The sequence below is a fragment of the Mustela nivalis genome (genome assembly GCF_964662115.1).
Source record: "Mustela nivalis genome assembly, chromosome: 1".
NCBI lineage: Eukaryota > Metazoa > Chordata > Mammalia > Carnivora > Mustelidae > Mustela > Mustela nivalis.
Genome location: NC_139020.1, coordinates 68865496 through 68886167, shown reverse-complemented (window position 1 = coordinate 68886167; position 20672 = coordinate 68865496). Strand labels below are relative to the sequence as shown.

The window sequence follows — 20672 nt, the reverse complement described above, 5'->3', positions numbered from 1 at the left end:
GGCCTAGAATCTGATAATATCTTCATGATATTCTAAAGCAGGGAGTCAGAAAACTATGGTCTTTGAACGAAATCTAGCCCACACCAACTTGTAAATAAAGTTGAAACACAACTGTACCGTTTTGTTTCATATTGTCTTGTCTGTTTTTGCATTGCAAAGGCAAAGTTAAGTTGTTTCTGCAGAAATCACATGGCCCACAAAACCTAAAATATTTGCTATCTGGCCTTGTTCTAAAACCTCTAGAGGGAAAACAATAACCTCATCACATTAAGGGAGTTGATATCATTAATTTAATTCAGGAGAATGCCAATGAGTTCGTTCTCATCATCAAAAAGACCATAATGCCAAATTTTAAGGACATCTACTACTATGTATGATTCTAATCCAGAGAATGACACCCATTATCTTCCATACTGAGTGTCCATGTCATCTGCCAGACATCAGTCACTCACTGTTAACAGTTCGGCAGCTTGATCTCAAGGGTTGCATTCATCTGGGCCAAAGTAGGCTTCCTTCTATAGATTTGCCTAGAGTTTTGTTTTGTATGTTTTTTACATTGAAGTGAATGTGTACAAAAAATAGATTTGTTTACCTCTATTTTTAATGCCATCTGAATTACAAATTAATAATATTGGTGATATTCCCTGGCATGGTGGATAGAACATTGGATTTTCCACTAAGAAGCTATCTTCTTAGCTTGAAAATGAGGAAATTGCAATGTTACATGGTTATATAATGGAATCTTAGATCGCTCAACTCAAAAGTCATTCTAACCTTTCTAAGACCTTTTATGAGCAATGTTTTGAAACTCAGATCCAAGGCAAGGTAGAATAGGTGTTATTAGTCTCTTTCTGCAAGTTGAAAAGAGAGAGAGTGAGAATAAGGGAGACATGGAGAGACTGGGTATCTTGTTCACAATCTTACAACCAATTAGAGATGAAAATGAGACTTGAACCCTAACCGCTTGATTTTGAATTAGAGCCTTCTCACCTACATTACTTCAGATTTACTCTGAAGGTCATAAGAATAAAAGTTAAAACTATGCCATTCCTAACATAGGCCAACCCCAACATATATATATATGTCTCTCACACAAACCTGATCCTCGTCCATTTCACAACAAATCAAACAGGTAACACCCCTCCCACATCAGTTCAAGTTCTACACTGCACCTACTGACCCCCATCAGAGTATAGGAAGCATCAGGTGAGTTCATGTGCAGTGCAGTATTTTTCTTCAAAAAAGAAGTTCTAGACTCAGCTTTGATATTCTGCATGAATTCTGCCATGTTCTACTCTACTCAGGATCTAAAGTTTTAAATCTATTTGTCAAGAAATAAAGAATTTAAAAGGTCAACTAAGACAACATAAGCCAGAAAGAAGGTAAAGAAGCAGATCACATTACATACTGTCCGGCATTTTCTGAGTGTAAGACAACAACATTTGTGAAAACCAAAAGAGAAGGACAGTCCCTTTAAAGAATATTTCCCTTTGGGGAGCCTGGGTGGCTCATTCAGTTAAGCATCTGACTCTCGAACTTAGCTCATGTCTTGATCTCAGGGTTGTGAGTTCAAGCTCCACAGTTCAAGCTGGGTGTGGAGCCCATTTAATTTTTTCTTTTTTAATGTTTGTTTTAGAATACAGCCTAGTGTTCTTAACTATGGCTAGAGTACTTTTGGTTATCCAATAAGAAGTACGACTTTTAGTAGCCATCTGGAAGAATCTAGTTGTCCATGCTTCAACAATACATTTATATGGAGCCTGTCGTAACATAGCTGAAAACATTTTTCAGAGTCCTTTGGAGATTGTGAACAATGAATGGGAGCATGTAGCTAATAGGATCCAACAGTACATTAAAGGGATTATTCACTACAACCAAGTAGGATTTATTCCTGGGCTGCAGGAGTGGTTCAACATTCACAAATCAATCAACATGATATACCACATTAATAAAAGAAAGGATAACAAATATATGATCCTCTCAATAGATGCAGAAAAGACATTTGACAAAATACAGCATCTTTTCTTGAAAAAAAAAAAAAAACTCTCCACAATGTAGGGATAAATGGAATGTACCTCAACATCATAAAAGCCATATATGAAAAGACCCACAGGGAATATCATCCTCCATGGAGAAAAACTAAGCTCTTCCCCTAAGGTCAGGAACACAACAGGAATGTTCACTCTCGCCACTGTTGTTCAGCATAGTAAGTCCTAGCCTTGGTAATCAGACAATAAAAAGAATTTGAAGGCATCCAAATCAGAAAAGAACAAGTCAAAATTTCACTCTTCACAGATGACTTGATGCTGTATGTAGGAAACCCAAAAGACTCCACAAAACAATTGCTAGAACTGATCACTAACCCAGCAAAGTCACAAGATATAAAACCAATGCACAGAAGTTGGTTGAATTTCTATAAACTAATAAAGAAGCAGCAGATAGAGAAATCAAGGAATCAGTCCTGTTTACAGTTGCACCCAAAACCATTAAGATACCTAGGAATAAACCTAACCAAAGCAGTAAAAGATCTGTACTCTAAAAACTATAGAACATTTACGAAATAAATTGAGGAAGACACAAAGGAATCAAAAAATATCACATGCTCATAGATTAGAACAACAAATACTGTTAAAATGTCTATGCTACTCAAAGCAATCTACACGCTCAATGCAATCCCTATCAAATTACCATCAGCATTTTTCACAGAGCTGGAACAAACAATTCCAAACTGCGTATGGAACCACAAAAGACCCCCAAATAGCCAAAGCAATGTTGAAAAGAATACCAAAGCTGGAGGCATTACATTTCTGGTCTTCAAGGTGAATTATAAGGCTGTAATCATCAAGATAGTATGGTACTGGCCCCAAAACAGACACATAGATCAGTGGAACAGAATAAAAGCCCCAGAAATGGATGCACGACCATATGGTCAACTAATCTTTGACAAAGGAGGAAAGAATATCCAATGGGGGGAAAAAAAAAATAATCACCTCAACAAATTGTGTCGGGAAAATTGGACATCTCATGCAGAAGAATGAAGCTGGACCACTTTCTTACACCATTCCCAAAAAATAAACTCAAAATGGATGAAAGACCTGAATGTGAGACAGGACAGCATCAAAATCCTAGAGGAGAATACAGAACAAGAGAACCTCTTTGACTTTGGCCATGGCAACTTTTAGAGGCAAGGGTAACAAAAGCAAAAATGAACTATTGGGACTTTATCAAGATAAAAAGCTTATGCACAGCAAGGAAATAGTCAACAAACTAAGAGACAACCTACTGAATGGGAGAAGATATTCACAAATGACATATCAGATAAAGAGCCAGCATTCAAGATCTATAAAGACTTTATCAAACTCCATACCCCAAAACCAAATAATCCATTTAAGAAGTGGGCAGAAGACAATAAACAGACATTTCTCCAAAGAAGACATGCAAATGGCTAACAGACACATGAAAAAAATGCTCAACGTCACTCAGCATCAGGGAAATACAAATGAAAACCGCAATAAGATACCCCTCACATCTGTCAGGATAGCTAAAATTAACAAGTCAGAAAAAAAAAACAGATGTTGGTGAGGGTATGGAGAAAGGGAAACACTCCAACACTGTTGGTGGGAATGCAAGCTAACGAAGCTTGAGCATCAGTGTTCCTCAATCACATGGGCCCCTTCCAGGCCCCCCGGATGGGTCCTACAGGTGTGTTCTGATGGTGTATAAAGCTGGTAAAAGATATTATTTTTCCTAAAGAGGGTGCCCAAGATATGTAAATTCCACTTTGAGGTGAAAGTTCGCGACATGATCCAGCTGTTTATCCCTCATCTCCTGGCAGTGAGTGGGGCCTGCAGAGAGCCTTGGAATAAGGGCTTGGCGCTGAGTAGATGATGTTTCTGAGTGAAACCCACATTGTTCATGAATGACCCCACTACCACTGCTACCACCTGCTTCCCCGGCCTCCACCTTTTGCCACCAGAGGCAATTAAACTGAGTGAAGCAACCGTCAGATGCCAGATTGAGTTTCTCACCTAGCATTTGTAGGTTTCTCACCTACAAAACCGATTTGTTTTGTATAGACTAGTAATCTACACACACAAAAGCCTTGGAACCTTAAAATAAGGAAAGGTCTCAAGGTCAGTAATGGTCTCTCTGCCTTACAAAGCCTTCAATAATGCAAATACTCTTTTGGGTAGCTAGGTTGCTTTTTAGAGTCGATTGGAGGAAGTTTAACCGGAGACATTTCTAAGGCCTTCTTTAAATTCAAGGCCAGGAGTTCCGAACTGCTGTGGTGTATTGTGTGACACCCTGCACAAAGGGCTTAAGAGGAACGCCAAACTCCACTGAAACTGTTCCTGCTGCCCTTAAGCACAGCCCTAGTTAATGCCTGGCATGAGCTGCCCCGCCCAGCTCTCAGTTCCCTTGAAACCAAAGAGGCAGAGCTCTGTGGTTTAAATTAAAGGAGGAGATGTGCTTCGCACAAATTAGCTTTCCTATTGATGTGGTGCATATTACAATGATCAGGCCTCTTGTTTTAATTCAAATGCATGTGCTGCAATTTTTATTTAATTTAAAACTAAATAAGAGCAGGGAGTTGCTGGAAGGAGGGGAAATGCCAAGCCCTGTTGAGCTGTGGCAGCCTTCCTGAAACTGCTGTGACTCGGAGACCGCGTCTCACTGGGCTACACAGCCTCTGTGCAGCGCTGCTGGGATAATCTGAATAGGAGCAGAGCCTGGAAGTGCTTGGGCAGCTTGAAGGAGGCTGCCAGTATGTCAGAGAACAGGATCCTCCAATTTGTCCATTTCTGCTGGGTTTGGAAGAGACATCGCATCCCTGATGTGTACTATTGCATGAACTTGGAAGAATCTGAACCAGGCAAATGTGGCCGCAGTGTGCAGATATAATATAAAACTTCACCCACGAGCTCATGTCACCATGAAGACAACAGCACTGGTGTCTCCGGGCTTTGCTGTTAATGTTGTTGCTCATTCGATTGTCCACCAGTGCTCATTCTTAGCCTTCAAATAGAGGCCAGCATCGAAGGATTAAGAGAAAGTAAGTCATGGAAGAAAAACTTCAATTAAGAAAAATTTTCTGTTAGCATTCATTTTTTCCCCCTCAGTGGTGAAAACACTGCCACTCTTATTCAAGTGTTAGGGAACACTATGCAGCTCACAGAACAGTGTTCTGCGGAAGGACAACTTAAGAACCACAGTTGAGGTGTAGGAGACCACCTTTCTCTGTGTCTTTTTGGTGAGCCACCAGTCATGCCGTGGTCAGAGCCAATTTGAGACTGACTTAACAATTACAACTGACTTAACAATTACAGCCAGGAAGAAAGTGAGAGGAATTCATGAAAGTGAAGAGCGGAAGTCACTGTGTCACCAATGCTTAGAAATCTGTGTCTGTTACTGCCCAAGCTAATGGAACTCTAGTAAGCTACCAGGACTGCCCCACAATTACCAGTCATCATGTAAAGGGACACTTCCAAGTTTTCTTGATCTTTGATAACCAAAAGTGTGCTTCTCGAACCAGCAGCTTTAGCATCACGTGACAGCTTCTTAGAAATACTGAATCGAAACCTGCCTTTTAACAAGACCTCCGGGTAATTCATGTGCACGAGAAGCATCTCCCAGAACATCATCACAATTCACGGTTTTCTCTTCTGAACCTCTTTCTTCAATCTATTCCTCCTACCTCTTCTCTTTTGCCTGAGGCCCTCCCAGATGCCAGTTTTGCTTCTTGCTCTTCTATTTGTCGTCTGATGAGCATAACAATGTTTACCCAGTTATTGAATTTCTTCCAGTTCCGTAAGCTTGCTGAAGTCCTTCCTCCTATTCACACAAGCTCTCCCTCTCCTCAAAACCCTGGCCACACCCACCCACCTTCAGCTCTTTTATTCAAAGAATTCCTTTTTCTCTCTATATCTCGGCTTAGATATCACTTCTTATAGGAAGCCTTGGTAACACAAGTCTGGGTTGATCCCTCTCAACTGTCTCCATAGCACACAGTACTTCTCCTCTCCCAGTAGCCATCACATTCGACTATGAATTTTGGCTTGCCTGCCTGCATTCTCTTCTAGACTAGGAGCTTTGTAAGCCCAAATGCTGATTTTTTTGGTTCACTCCGTGTGTCAGCACTCAGCACATTAGGTGAAACTGAGTATCTTTCCACAAATAACTAGTGGATGAACAAGCAAATGAATGAACAACCTACAACATTTTCTACCCAATTAAAATTGTACATTTCACTAAAATGACCACTTCAGGACTACCTATTCCTGTTCTATGAGGCCTGGGAACTTCTAACCCCAGAAATGGTCCGAGGGGCACCTCTCAGACCAAGCTTCCCTGGCTCCACAGATGGGAGCTAAGCAAAAAATAACCTTAAGATATCAACAAATAAATAAAATCTTTCATGTTTTAAATGAAAGAAAATATATTTCACCTACTCACTTCTGGCTAAAAAAAGAACCCTTCTCTGGGTGTTGATAACAGTAAACATTGTTAATACTTCATGAAAATACCATTTGGATCCGAGAATATTTTTCAAATCTCTGCTTGCTTTATGTTGGAGGGATGTGTTTGTTTTTCAGTTAAAAACCTAAGATCTCGTTAAAAACCCTGGGACTTTTACATCAGTCAGGTGATTTGAATCAAGATCAGGCTACCTCCAACTTCAGCTTTGGAAAAGATTTCTTTAAATGTGTATACAAGGGTTATTTGAGAATCTGAGCCCTCTAGGCAATAGGCTCTTTCTTACCTCTCCTCTTCCCTTGTTCATAATTCCAGAGACAGACAGCCTGGATGATGCCATCATATCATCAAGCATTCCTTGTCAGGCCTTCCCCTTTGCAACCACCTTACCCAGACTCCAGTGTTCCCTTACCTCCCCATACTATATATCTTTCCTGCCCTGGGCACATCTTGTGCAATTAATTTGGCCACTATATCTTCCTTACCACTACAAGGCCACTAACTAGTTAATGCAGCACAAGCTCAGAACGTTTTCTTCATTAGAGGAGATGAATTTCCACTGAGCCCTCATCTCTCACTATGGCCTGGGGTAGGCATTAATGAACAACGTGGACAACTGGAGTAGATCTTCTGAGGTTTTCAAGTGGGATAGTGTTAACCAGCTTGTGAGGAAATGTATCAAGCAGTCATAGAAAAAGTCACCTTAAATAATGAATAACCATGAGCACCATTGTTGTGACAAAGTAGACAGGCATAGTAGGTCCATATGAACTGCAGATCCCATTTAATCCTCATAGTGTCAAATACTGAGAAAAGTGTATGTGGTTATGATAAATTCAGAACATCTGAGAACTAGCTTAGACCTGCAGTCAGTCCTGTAGAGTTGTTTTCTCCTATTATTAGGTCCAAACATTATCATCCTTTATTTTGCTCCAAAATAAATTTACAATAAAAATTATTAGCTCTTGCATTTTTTAAGCAACAAATTAGATTCTGCTATTTGGCATGCCACAATATTTTCTAAATATAAACTACTGTTTGGTAAAATGCAGTGAGCTCAGGCTTTTATGCTGGCTCAGCCACATGGAGCTATATGATTAACCCTCCTCAAATCTCAACTCCCTTGACTGTAAAATGGGGATAATCATATTTACCTTAGATGGTCAGTGTTGAAAACCACTATAAAATACATACAAAATGCCTGGCACCAGACTGCCACCTAGGACACGCTCAACAGATGGGAGTTTCTATCACTTTCTTTAACCACCGCAGATGAGACAGCCATTAGGACTTCACAGGGACATGATTCATATCAACTTACAACTACCGTTTGAAGAACCTCCTATCAGAGACTGAGGTTTTTATTCCGAAAAAGGTTTGACTGTCAAATTACTGCCAAGGACACTCTGAATCCAGTGTGGAAGTGTTAGTAACATGCCCATGGAAAACAAGACCTAAGGCCCCTCTTTTCCTTCATTTAAGGACAAATGTTGAGATTCTACTCTTCATTCTAGCAGTGACTAACTCCTGGCACGAAATACATAAATTAAAATGTTATAACTCAAAGTACTAGTTTTTGTGAGGACAATATACTGGCGCCCCCTCTGGGACAAACTGACCCATACAAAATGTCAAAAATCAATTTAGGAGTGCCTGGGTGGCTCAGTGGGTTAAGCCTCTGCCTTCAGCTCTGGTCATGATCCCAGGGTCCTGGGATTGCGCCCAGCATCAGGGTCTCTGCTCAGCAGGGAGCCTGTTTCCCCCTCTCTCTGCCTACTTGTGATCTCTCCCTCTTTGTCAAATAGATAAATAAAGTATTTAAAAAATCAACTTAGACAAACATTTATTGAGTGTGAGAAAGTGGCGAAATTTTGTAGATAACCCAACCATCCTATCTAGTGAGACAGTGAAGCCAACGAGAGCATGCCAGCTTCTGAAAGACACTGAGTAATGAAAGGAGACAATCCAGAATGCTTGTCACCGTCTCCCTGTTTCTTACTTTTTTTTCCCCCTAAGATATTATTTATTTATTTAACAGGGAAAGAGAAGGATAGAGCAAGCAGAGGAAGCAGCAGGCAGAGGGAGAGAGTGAGCATGCTAACCACCGAGCAGGGAGTCCCATGTGGGACTTGATCCCAGGACCCTGAGAACATGACCTGAGCCAAAGGCAGACACTTCACTGACTAAGCCACTCAGATGCCCCACCTCCCCCTGTTTCAAGGATAAGTTCCTAGAATACAAAAACAGAAGTAATTTTATCACTTAATTCAGGAACATTCTGTGTACATTTCAGTTTTTCAGGATGTTCAGAATGTCAGAGCTATCACAAATACCTGATTGATAATTTTAACCAAATTAAACTGTCCATTGAGACAAACAAATGGACTACATTATTTTTCCTCATTTTCTGCCTGAATTTGCTTACTAACTGCTTGCTTGTTTTGGCATTATGTAGACATAACCTTAGAAAACTATCAGCACACATGAGCAGGGTTCAAAAAAATAAGTCTGTCTATGTCAGGCACAAATCCCTCTAATTCTGCCCTCAGGTTCTATGGATAGAGTTCAAAAGAAATCAATAAGATTAACTCAAGTAAGTTATATGTGCAAATGAGCAAGAAGCAGTTACTTCTAAAAATGCCTGTGCTAAATTTCCATATAGCTGTTAGATAATTTAGGAATTTTCAGCATTAGTTCTGATGTACTAGGGAGGTGCAAATGCTGTTCAGGCTACCAGGTCTTTCACAGACAGACCAAGACTCTATGAATAGGGCTGGGCCTCAGCCCCACTGCCCAGCCTCCCCCTGATTTTGCCTGGATGGCTCTTTCTTCCAAAAATACCAGGAACTATTTTAGAGACCTATGGTTCTACATGAGGAAAGAAGTAGACACCAGGGGGACGCCTGGGTGGCTCAGTGGGTTAGGCAGCTGCCTTCCGCTCAGGTCATGATCCCAGCATCCTGGGATCGAGTCCCACATCGGGCTCCTTGCTCGACAGGGAGCCTGCTTCTCCCTCTGCCTCTGCCTGCCATTCTGTCTGCCTGTGCCTCACTCTCTCTCTCTCTAATAAATAAATAAAATCTTTAAAAAAAAAAAAAAAAGAAGAAGAAGAAGAAGAAGTAGACACCTGGACAGGTTCCATGCCGATGAATGACAGCCTTACCCCCGTTTACAGTTTCCTCCATCCCACTCAGCACCCACTTCCCTTAGTGCCTGGAGAGTCACTGGACTTTCCTGGAGTTGTTTTTTTTTTAATTAGAAAAACATGAGAGCATGCATGTTAACAAGTATTTTTAAATGCATGCCCTTTAGGAGGATTGTGTGCTATCCTTTCTCAACAGATTTCTTCCTTCTGATTGTTTTCCATTGTTTTTTTCCTGGCAGGAAGCTAATTTTGGCTGCGTGAGGAAATGGGAGTTTTGAGTAGAGAATCTAAAACAGGTCATTTTAGATTAGAATAGACTGATGCTGAGAAAGGGAGAAAGAGCAAAAGAAGGAAGGAGAGAGAGCTAGAGGTGATGCAGAAAGAGTAGGGGAGGAGGAGTGAAAGGCAAAATATCTATTTCAAAATATTGCCTTTCATCCATCTTCTGCCTAGGAGAGGGGAAGAAAATTTTCTTCTTTGCATTTTTTCCTTAAAACTCAAACTCAAGATAACCACGATTTTTTTTTTTTTAATCTTTGTTACTACTTAAATATTCAATAGGGGGAATGAAACAGATTGAATAACCAGCCACAGCATTTACTGTGTAACCCAGGCCACTCCATCCCTCCCAGCCCCTATTTCCTCACCTGTTGAAAGAAGAGTGTTTTGTGATTTACAGGGACACATAGGGGAGAGAGAGGTGGGATAGGTAGATGTTGAGAGCCTTAGGACATAGAGAGCTCTAGGATAAGCACAGAAACACAAAATTTAGTGGGTGAACCACAATGGTAAAATCCTCTCTTGACTCATATTAACATGGAAACAGGGGGAAAGATGTTTCTCTTCTAAATGGATAATTCAGATATCACCAGGATCTTTCCATATAGCGACATCATGTCCCTAAGTCAAGGGTTCTAAAAGTGTGGTACCTGGACCAGCAGTATCAGCTCCACCTGGGAACTTATTTAAAAAGCAAATTCTTGGGCCCCACCGCAGACCCACTCAATGAGACACTCTGGAGGTGAAGCTCAACAATCTGAGGTTCAACAAGTCTTCCAACTGATTCTGATGTAGCCCAAGTGTGGGAAACACTGCTACAGGGACTCATTGATATTTATAACCAGCCAGCAGAAGGGGAAAGAGAGACTGTGGTAGGAACAGCTGTTTCTTGAAAGCTTTGGCCCAGGAATGACATTTAGCACTTCTGCTTTCATTTCCTTAGTAAGAAGTAGCCATTTGGCTATACCTAGGTACAAGAGATGCTAAGAAATGTAGTTTATGCAGTTACAGCAGCATACCATGGATGGCAGATAGCCATCGTTGTCAAAATAGCCCTCTACGATAGAAACATTTTCACCATTTATAACATTTCTCCTAAGGGAAAAAGCAATCCAGTGCCACACTAGGGTTTCTCGGCCCCAGCAACTATTGACATTTGGGGCCAAATAATTCCTTTTTGGGAGGATTGTCTTGTACATTGTAGAATGTTTAGCAGCACCCCAGTCTCTACTCATAAGATTAAGAACAGTGTTTCCTGCCCCCTAGCTGTAGACAAACACAAATGTCTTCAGACATTGCCAAATATTCCCTGGGGGGACAAAATCACCAAACTTGAAAACCACTGGTTTAAACAGAAAACTCATAAGTTGACTTTTAAAACTCTCTATTGAAGATTTCAGCTAGTGGGAAGGATTATTCCACAATTTACTACCACATGAACCTTACCTACAGAAAAATAAACTTCCAAAGCCAGAGGCATCTATGCATGTTGACTCAGAATTGTGACAGAGCTAATATTATTTACATTACCCATCCTGATGTAGCCCAAGTGTGGGAAACGCTGCTACAGGGACTCATTTTTGGATGCCCAAGGCATCCAAAAACAAACGTCTTTTCATGCAAAAATATACTAAAGTTATGTTGCATTACTTCTCAGTGGCCTTAAGTTTAACTGACTCAAGTTCAGGAAGAGAGATGAAGGCAAGAAAGTCCTGCTTCTCTAATACAGACTTGGTTTCCAAAAAAAAACTCAATTTATTTTTGAATGCAGAAGACTTTTCCACTAAAACAATCTGTTGGCATCGCTTCCATGTGATAAAATGATATTGAACTGAAAATGGAACCGTGTAGCAAGGTTGTACTATCCTGGAAAATGTATTTTGAAACCAGACTGACATTTTTGCTGAAAGTAGCCACCCTTTGCAAGGTCATGGGACTTCAGCAAGGGTAAGACAATACATGATTCAATTGTAGATCCAAACTAGGGTTTGATTTATCAGATTGATGATGAGAATGTGTTAAATCTTTGAAATCAACTCCTTCACAGTACTTGAAATGAAAGGAAAAAAGAACTACAATTGATTATATCCCAAATGGAAAGAAAGTCAGCAAAATAACTCACTAAAGAGACATGTCTTTTAAGGGATGGGTCAGTTTCTCAGGGACATTTCTGCATCCCTGTTCATCTACTGCTCATTTTCTTTTGGGTTCCAGTTGTGTTTCAAATGCAAAATATGACCTTTCCCTCATCCATTCATTCATGTATTCATTCAATACTGTAATGCTTATTTTCCAGGAGTAGCATTGGATGTGCTCTCACTGACCTTGCTTTCCTATGAAGGGACACAGATCTTAAAGATGAAAAAATAAACATGATAATTCCAGATGTTGATAAGTGCATAAGAGACATACAAAGAAGAGATGGCTGAAAGTGGAGGGCACTTAGACAGCATGGACAAAGCAGTCTTTCTGAGGACTGAGATGAGGCAGCCAAGGGACAGTCTAAGAAGAGAGTAGAGTGGGGAGAAGCAGCCAATACAAAGACCTTGAGGCAAGAACAGACTTGGTTTAAAAGACAAACAGACAAACCGTAAGAGACTCTTAATCTCAAGAAACAAACTGAGGGTTGCTGGGGGATGGAGGATGGGGAGAGATAGGGTAGTTGGGTTATGGACATTGGGGAGGGCATATGCTATGGTGAATGCTGTGACTTGTGTAAGACTGATGATTCACAGACCTGTACCCCTAAAGCAAATAACACATTCTATGTTAATTTTAAAAAGAATAAAAAATATATTTGAACTTCAAATAAAAAAGAATAATAAACTTTATCTTCCTCCATTCTCAAGCTCCAGACTTCCCTCCCATCTTCCCACTCTCTCCAGTAAAATGACTCTAACCTCTCCACTGAACTCCAGACTCTTGGATCTAACTACCCACTCAGTCTCTTCATTTGGATGACTGATAGGCATCTTGGATTTCCCATGGCCAGATCACAATCCTTGATTTCCTCCCCATATACCAAACATGCTCTTCCCATAGTTTTTCCCAATTCTTCCAGTGGCTTAGGCCTTAAGCTCTTGGAATTCTCTCTTCTCATACCCTTCATCCAGTTCATCAGCAAATACTGTCAACTTTTAATATTATTCCAGCACCTACAATGCTACCAATCTAGTCTGATTCTCTTTTACTTCTTACCCAGGCTAATGCAGCAACCTCCTTCACTGACCTCCTAGCCCCGCCTGGAAATCAGTTTTTTATTGCAGAGCTAGAGTGATGCTTTTAAGCATAGACTAGATCATATCCTTAGCCTGCAAAAAACCTCTCTAAAGTTTTCCATCTCAAAATAAAATTTAAAATCCTTGCTGTTCAAGAGCCCAACATGATTTGGCTCTGTTGGCATTATCTCTTTCCACTTCCTGCCCCCGCCACATTAATTCCATTCTAGCCATGTCAGCTCTTTGCTGATACTTGAACATATCAGACATATGCTCACCTCAGGAACTTTGCAGCTACTGTTCCAGAAGCCTGGAATGCTTTTCTTCCAGAAACCCACATAGTCTTTCTTCATTCTATTAGAGTCTCTGTTCAAATGCCACCTAGCCATAGTGGCTTTCCTAACTACCCTAAATACTCCCACTACATATATATATTTCCAACTAATCTAGAAGCTCCTTTAAGGCAGAGACTATCACTTATTTACTACTATTCCCTGGAGCCTAAATGAAAGAAAGGATGAATGAATTAATTCATGAGTAATACCACCTCATATCTAGAGGGTCAGAAACCTCTGCAATTGTTCAATTTAAAAATACTGACTTTCATGTTTCAGGTACTACAAGTGTAAGGAAGATGTAATTTCAACCTTTGAAAGATTAAGAATTGAGGGTAAATAACAGATTAAGTTAAACTACTGGTTCATTTCAGAATATCACGTACAGATGCAAGTGGCATGACAATATTCTCTATGGGATTTCTAAGAAAGAGAAAACAGTGTGGACTGTAGTATTCTGGGAAAACTTCATTGGGGTAGAACATAGGTAGAAAGAAGTGAAAGCAGTTAACATTAGGGTCCATAGCACAGAGGTAAGGACAACAACTGTTTACGGAAGAGAGAAGACCATCTTATTGGTATGAAAAGTTCTCAATGGAAAAGAGGGGGTAATAGGAAAAGTGGGGTAAGGTTCTGATTGAAACGTTTCTATGGGGTGCAGGAAGCCATTTACAGCTTCTGGGTCAGATAAAAAGCTAGGTTTTGAGGAAACTGTTCAGAGGAATATGGATAGCCTGGAAAGAGGAGAGGTTGAAGGCTGTGAGGCCAAAGTACCAGAGGGTTGGTCAGCAGCATACTCAAGCTGTAAGGAAATGGACCTTGAACCGAGGTGGTACAGTGGGAAGGGAGAAAAGCCTGAGCCATCACGTAACTCAATCTCTGCTGAATCCAAATCTCTGGAGTCAGGACACTAGCATCTATAATTGCAAATATTTTTAAGTTCTAAACTGACTCTGATATGTAGTTCTAGTTAAAGACCATAATCTAATCTTAAAACCTCCAACTAGATAGAAGACAACACAGATCCAGATGGGGCATCCTGCTTATGATCACGCAACCTAATAGAAGCAGGCCTGAGAACAGATCTCCAGGCCCTTGGTTCTCAATATAAGGCTTTAAGAGTCTCAATAAATGATAAAAGGGCAGAGGCTGAAATTACAGAAACAATTACTCAACCATTTCATTGAACTAGAAGGTATCAATTGTTTCCCTATATGTAATCAGGAATGGAAGAATATCGAAACATTCATGCATTCATTGATCAACAAATATTTATTGAGCACCTATTATGTGGTTGGCATTGCTATAGTGTTGTGGATAAGCAGCAACTAGCCAATTGCAGTGTAATGAATGTAATGTTCTAAGTCCCCTGATGAGGCAAGTACAGGTTGTACTAGTCATATAAATTAGGCCAACCCAGGCCCAGACCTCAGAAGAGCCTTTGTAGAGAAATCAGTGGCTCAGTTGAACTCTGAAGATCAGTTGGAATTAGGTGAAGTTTGGGTGAGAGTTATAAAAAGAACTACAGAGAGTTAGGGTGGGAGAAAATGACTCAGGTGTAGAAAACCATGTATGCAAACTTCTTTTGCCCCACCATTGATTTCAGCTCCTTTAAACACTGTTTATCTGTTGACAATAGTCATGATTTGGACCCTCATGAAATTTAGCAATCAAATCTTTTTCATCAGACTGTACATGCACAGTATACACTTTACACCTCTAATACACCTTATCCCCATCTACCTGTTAAGAGAGTCCCTTTTGCAGGATCGTGAGCCCTGGAATGGAGAAACCCAAACTTCCTCATTCTTGCATTTATCCACTGTGTCTTGGATAAAGTATAGCATATAGTGAGTGTTCAATGAATGTTTAGTTTTTGACTGTTGCTTTGCACCTTCAGTAAAAATGCCCTAGGGAGTAGTTATATTCCTGTGATTTAAACATAGCAGTATCTGACCTTCAGCCATTCAGAACACATTTGCCAATTTATAACAGATTAAGTTTCACTTTTGCTCTTTAAAGATAAACAGGAAACTGCATGGTTTCTGCAGCAGGGGTCCTTGCTAGAAAGTTTTCCTTGGTTTGACAGTCTTCTATTGTTATGAATAGAACATCAACATAATTAAAATAAGAATCCCTTAGAGGCCAATTTTAAACAAAACCACATTTAATTGCAGGTAATTCTTGTTCCCCAAGATGATGCTAACTTTCCAACTGAGTATGTGAAATATGTCATATCTCTGCAAAGTAAACCCATCTAAAATGAAATGGTATAGTCTAGCAACCCCCGAAAGCATAAGATCATTTCCATTCAGTTGGCTAAAACAAAGAAAAAAAGAAAGGTAAATCCAAAGGGTCAACCTACCCATAAGACAAAACAAAACACAAGCTTTGACAATGAGTTCTGGATTTCCTGAGTTTCCAAGCAAAGTGGATATTCCTTAAAAATAGTGTTTTGCTAAAAGAAACTCCTGAGTCCATATTAATTTTTCATTTCTAGTATTTTGCTGGTAGCTGAAGTAATTTATTTCAATCCTAAAGCCTTCTGTTTCCCAAATCCATGTTAAATAGATAGGAGAGGTGAGCATAGAATCTCCACAAAGCAGATGGATTGAATTGTGTCCCTTCAAATTTATTTGTTGAAGTCCTAACCCCAAAATGATGGTATTTGGAGATGGGGTTTGGAGGGATGTAGTTAGGTTTTGATGATGTTATTAATGTAGGAAAGATATTGAAGTTCAGGGTCGATGGCCAAGAAAGAATTCTTGAGCCATCTTTTGTGCAAAAAGTTTATTTAATTAAAGCACAGGGACAGGATGCATGGGCAGATAAAGCTGGACTGGGGGCATAAGGAGTGGCCAATCATATACTTTCAAATTGGGAGGGTATTAGGGATAGGGTTAAGTCTCTAAGGAATTTTGGAAGCAAGGTTTCCAGGTCCCTTAGGGGACTAGTTATTGTTAGGAAAAGGTCATTTATTACTGTGTAATAAAACCTGAGTCATGAGACCCTTCAGATATATACCGGTGGGTCCTATGCTTCGGGGATGATCGCCAACATATGTATTGACAGGGGAAATAAAGGAGGTTTCCACAGGAATTTTTATATGTTAAAGTAGATTTACAGGATCCTGGAGGTCAGGCTCAGACTGCCTTATGCCCTCAACCAAGTGTTAACATCGAGGCAGCTGAGTATCTAGAGGAATGGTACTCTGCCCGTTTTAAGGACTTATCTGTGGGCTATAAGTAGTAAAGAAATTTAATCTTTCTTTTGCCTTTGTTTCCCATATCATTATGAGGTTGGGGCCCCTACGATGGCATTGCTGTCTTTATAAGAAGAGACACCACATGGAGCTTGCTTTTGCACAGGAAAGTAACCTTCCAAAAGCCAGGAAAAAAGCTCTCATCAGAACCCAACCATGCTAGCTAGCCCTCTAATCTTGGGCATGCCTGCCTCCAGAACTGTGAGAAATAAACTTCTGTTGTTGCAGCTACCCAGTCAATGCTATTCCACTACGGCAGCCCGTATGGCATTTTGTTATGGTTGACTAAGACACATAGATAGATATTGAATGAAGCAGTGAAAGACCTTTGATTGACAATTATCTAGGCTCCAAATGTGGGATAAATTACTTTGATATCATAAAGGATGGAATATAGGCATTTCTTCTTATCTGGAGCTCCAAAATAGCTTCACTTTGTCCACTTAACCACCTCAGCTGTCTCAGTGCATGCTTCCCATGTCTACCGTACAAAGGCATCCTCTTACCAGCATTTTGGAGTTGGCCCTTTTAGCATATTTCTCAACCTGCCACAAGTAAAAGGCAGTGACTGAACTTTTCCTCTTTTTTTCTTCAAAGATCTTTACGTTGACTCACCTGTAAATATAAAATTTTATATATGGGATATATATTTCATGAAAGTCAGACTAATAGTAATCTTTTGAGTACAGTTTTAAACCAAAAACCGCTCGTGTGGATAATTGATTTAAAAGCATAGTTATGCTAGTTTAATAGAGTAACAATACATTATTAAACATATTTAGGAAAATAAATGATTGTACGCTTTCTTGTCCTTGATATCTAACATGAAAGAGTTTACAATAAGCATGATGTAACAACTTTTTCTTTTATTCCAATCTCTATTCTCTTCTTTCTCACAAAAACTCAAAGTAAACACACACACACACATATTCAATAAAATGAGAACTACTTAAAGTCTCATCACTTAATACTTCTAATACTCACCACCTAATTTGGAGTAATGCTGCTTTATGAACATTTCTAACAATGCGTGCTTGAGGAAAAGAGAAAATGAAAAGATCGCCTTCTATCTCCAATCTTGTACTGTGATTAAACACTGCTAGGAGCTTTACCTTGACCTATAAATTCTCTCCTCTGATACAGAAGTCTGTTGCAAGACTGTTTCTTTTAGTTTCTGTTCCCTAATGACACCATTTGTATTTCCAGGAGAGAACATTATAAAAATATTCCCCAGTATTAAGGGTTATTAATAACCCCACTCTTTTTTCCCAACTGGGTCTGAATGCATGAACATCTCTGATGAAGAACTTTTCTTCTTGAGTACAGTCATCTCAAGTGTTCAGAATTTCTGATGTATAAGAATTTTTTATATTAATATCTACTTCAAATGTTATCTTCCTTATCTTCAGGCCATTTCCTTGTCTACATGGAAATTTAGAATAATTTCCTTCCTCCATTACATTTTGTTCCTTCAAGGTATTTTATAATCGGAGTACATGTTCTTCTCTCTTTCTGAGGCTTCCTTGTTTCGGGCAAAATATATTAAGTCTCTCTCACCTAATTCTCTGGATCTTGTGTTACGCCACTTGTCTCTTATATATTGGTGGTATGGAGATAAGAAAGGAATATTATATCTTAGTTGGGAACCCACAGATAAAAGCCACGCTATAGTTTTCTTCATCCTAACCTGTGTCCAATTTCTAAAATTCTTTTAATATATGAATAAAATTTGGAAAGTTAGATACAGTAAATATTACAAAAGTGGTTCATTGAAATCTTATGTATGTGATTCAAACTATCTTATTAAAAAAAACACCAAATCCCTACCTCTTTGACTTATTCTTGCTGTAATTAAAAATGTTTATTTGCAGTTATCTGATATATTAGGATCCATAAATGTCTTGTAAGTCTTGCTACCCAACAGATCTTACATTTTAACTTTTTACTATTTGTGCTTTTATTTATTCTTCTTTGAAGTCTTCATCTCTGTTTCTATTTGTGTCGGCACACTCTTATTTGAAATTTTAACAAACCTCTTCTTGCAAATACATTTAATGTGGATTCAAAAAATTCACTTAGCATATTGTTATTAAAGAAGAAAAAATCAGGTTTAACAGGTAGTTTAGATTATAGACTTTATTGTAGTATATACTCAGACTACAGTAATTCTTAAATGTTATTTAATTATTTATTAATTTCAGTAGTCCCTAAGCTTGGTTTTCCTTATTGTCTGACACATTTCATTTTTTAGAAGTAATTGTGCCCAGAAAAAAAATTTTGTAGGTATACACAATATTATTCTAAAATTTTATGGAGAGACAAAAGACCTAGAATAGTTAAAATAATTCTGAAAACAAAATATAAGAATCATTCTATCCAATATTAAGGCCTAATATAAATCTACAGTAATCAAGACAGAGTGCTATTAGATGAGGGACAGACACACACATAAATGGAGTAGAACAGAGAACCCACAAATAGACCCATACAAATATACCCAACTGATTTTTAACAAAGTTGCAAAAAGTAATTCAATAAAATCATTAAGTATACATAGACCAAAAAAAGGGGGGGAGGAAATCTCAACCTAAACTTCATAGATTATACAAAAATTCAAATAATCAGACACTTAAATCTAAAATGTAAAGCTATACAACATTTAGAAACAAAGTTTAAAAACTCAGGGGATCTTTGGGACCTAGATCTAAGAGAAGAATTCTTAGATTTGACTCCAAACATGATTCATAAAAGGAAAAATCAACAAATTAGACTTCATCAATAAAAAGCTACAAAATGGGAAGATATATTTGCAAACTATATATCCCAAAAAGGATATTATCTAGAATATATAAAGAATTCTTAAAACTCAACAACCAAAAATTGAATAACTCAGTTAGAAAATGAGATTTTAAAAAGGATAAATAAGAAAAATAAAATGAGAAAAAGATGTGAAGAGGCATTTCCCCCAACAAGTATAAAGATAACAAGCCCCTTAAAAAACATTCAACACCATTAGTTTTTAGAGAAATGCAAATTAGGTGCTCCACACTGGGTGTGGAGCCAACTTAATAAAAGAAAAGACAGAAACATGCAAAGTAAAACCACAATAAGCTATTACCACATACCTATCAGAATGGTGAAAATAAAAGTAGTGACATTAAATGCTGGTTAGGATGCAGAGCAACTAAATGACTTCTCTATTTCCAGTGGGAATATAAGTGCTGTCTAGCCATTCTGGCAACAATTTGGTAATTTTTTTTTAAATACGCGATCAGATCAGTGATTACAGTGGTTACAGTCCTGCGGAGAAATTACAGTCCTGTGAAATTAGGACAGAGAAATGAAAACTTATGTTTACATATATAAGTTACATACATACATAAGTTACATACATACATGTTGTTGTCTTTATACACAGCAGCCTTTTTTGTAATAGCCATAAAACTAGAAGCCCAGATGTCCCTTCAACAGATAGATGGCTAAACAATCTGTGGAACAGATAGCGGAATACTACTCAGCAATAAAAAGGGATAAAGTATTGATACATTCAGCAACCTGGATGAATATTCAGGGAATTATTCTGAGTGAAAAAGGCCAATTCCAAAAAAGTATATACTACATGATTCCATTTGATTCTCAAACTGGCAAAGTTATAGAAATGGTGAATTGATTACTGGTTGCCAGAAATTAAGGAGGGAGCGTGTGGGAAGGAAGTAGATATGGTCATTAAAGGGCAACGTGACGGATATTGGTGGTGATGGGAATGTACTGTATCTTGACTGCATCAACATCAAAATCCTGGCTGTGCTATTGTACTAGTTTTGCAAGATATTACCACTGGGGGGAAAGTGGGGAAGAGCAGACAAGGAGTATGTTATTTCTCACAATAGCAAGTGAATCTACAATTACTGTATAAAAAGTTTAATTTAAAAACGTCACTGTGTTTGTTAGAAAATTAT

At 38.8% G+C, this 20672-nt stretch overlaps 1 protein-coding gene across 3 annotated transcripts in view; it reads left to right on the top strand.

Moving 5' to 3' along the window:
• The window catches only part of SLC9A9 (solute carrier family 9 member A9), a 679861-nt gene that overhangs the window by 460114 nt on the left and 199075 nt on the right, over window positions 1–20672 (top strand). The window lies entirely within an intron of this gene.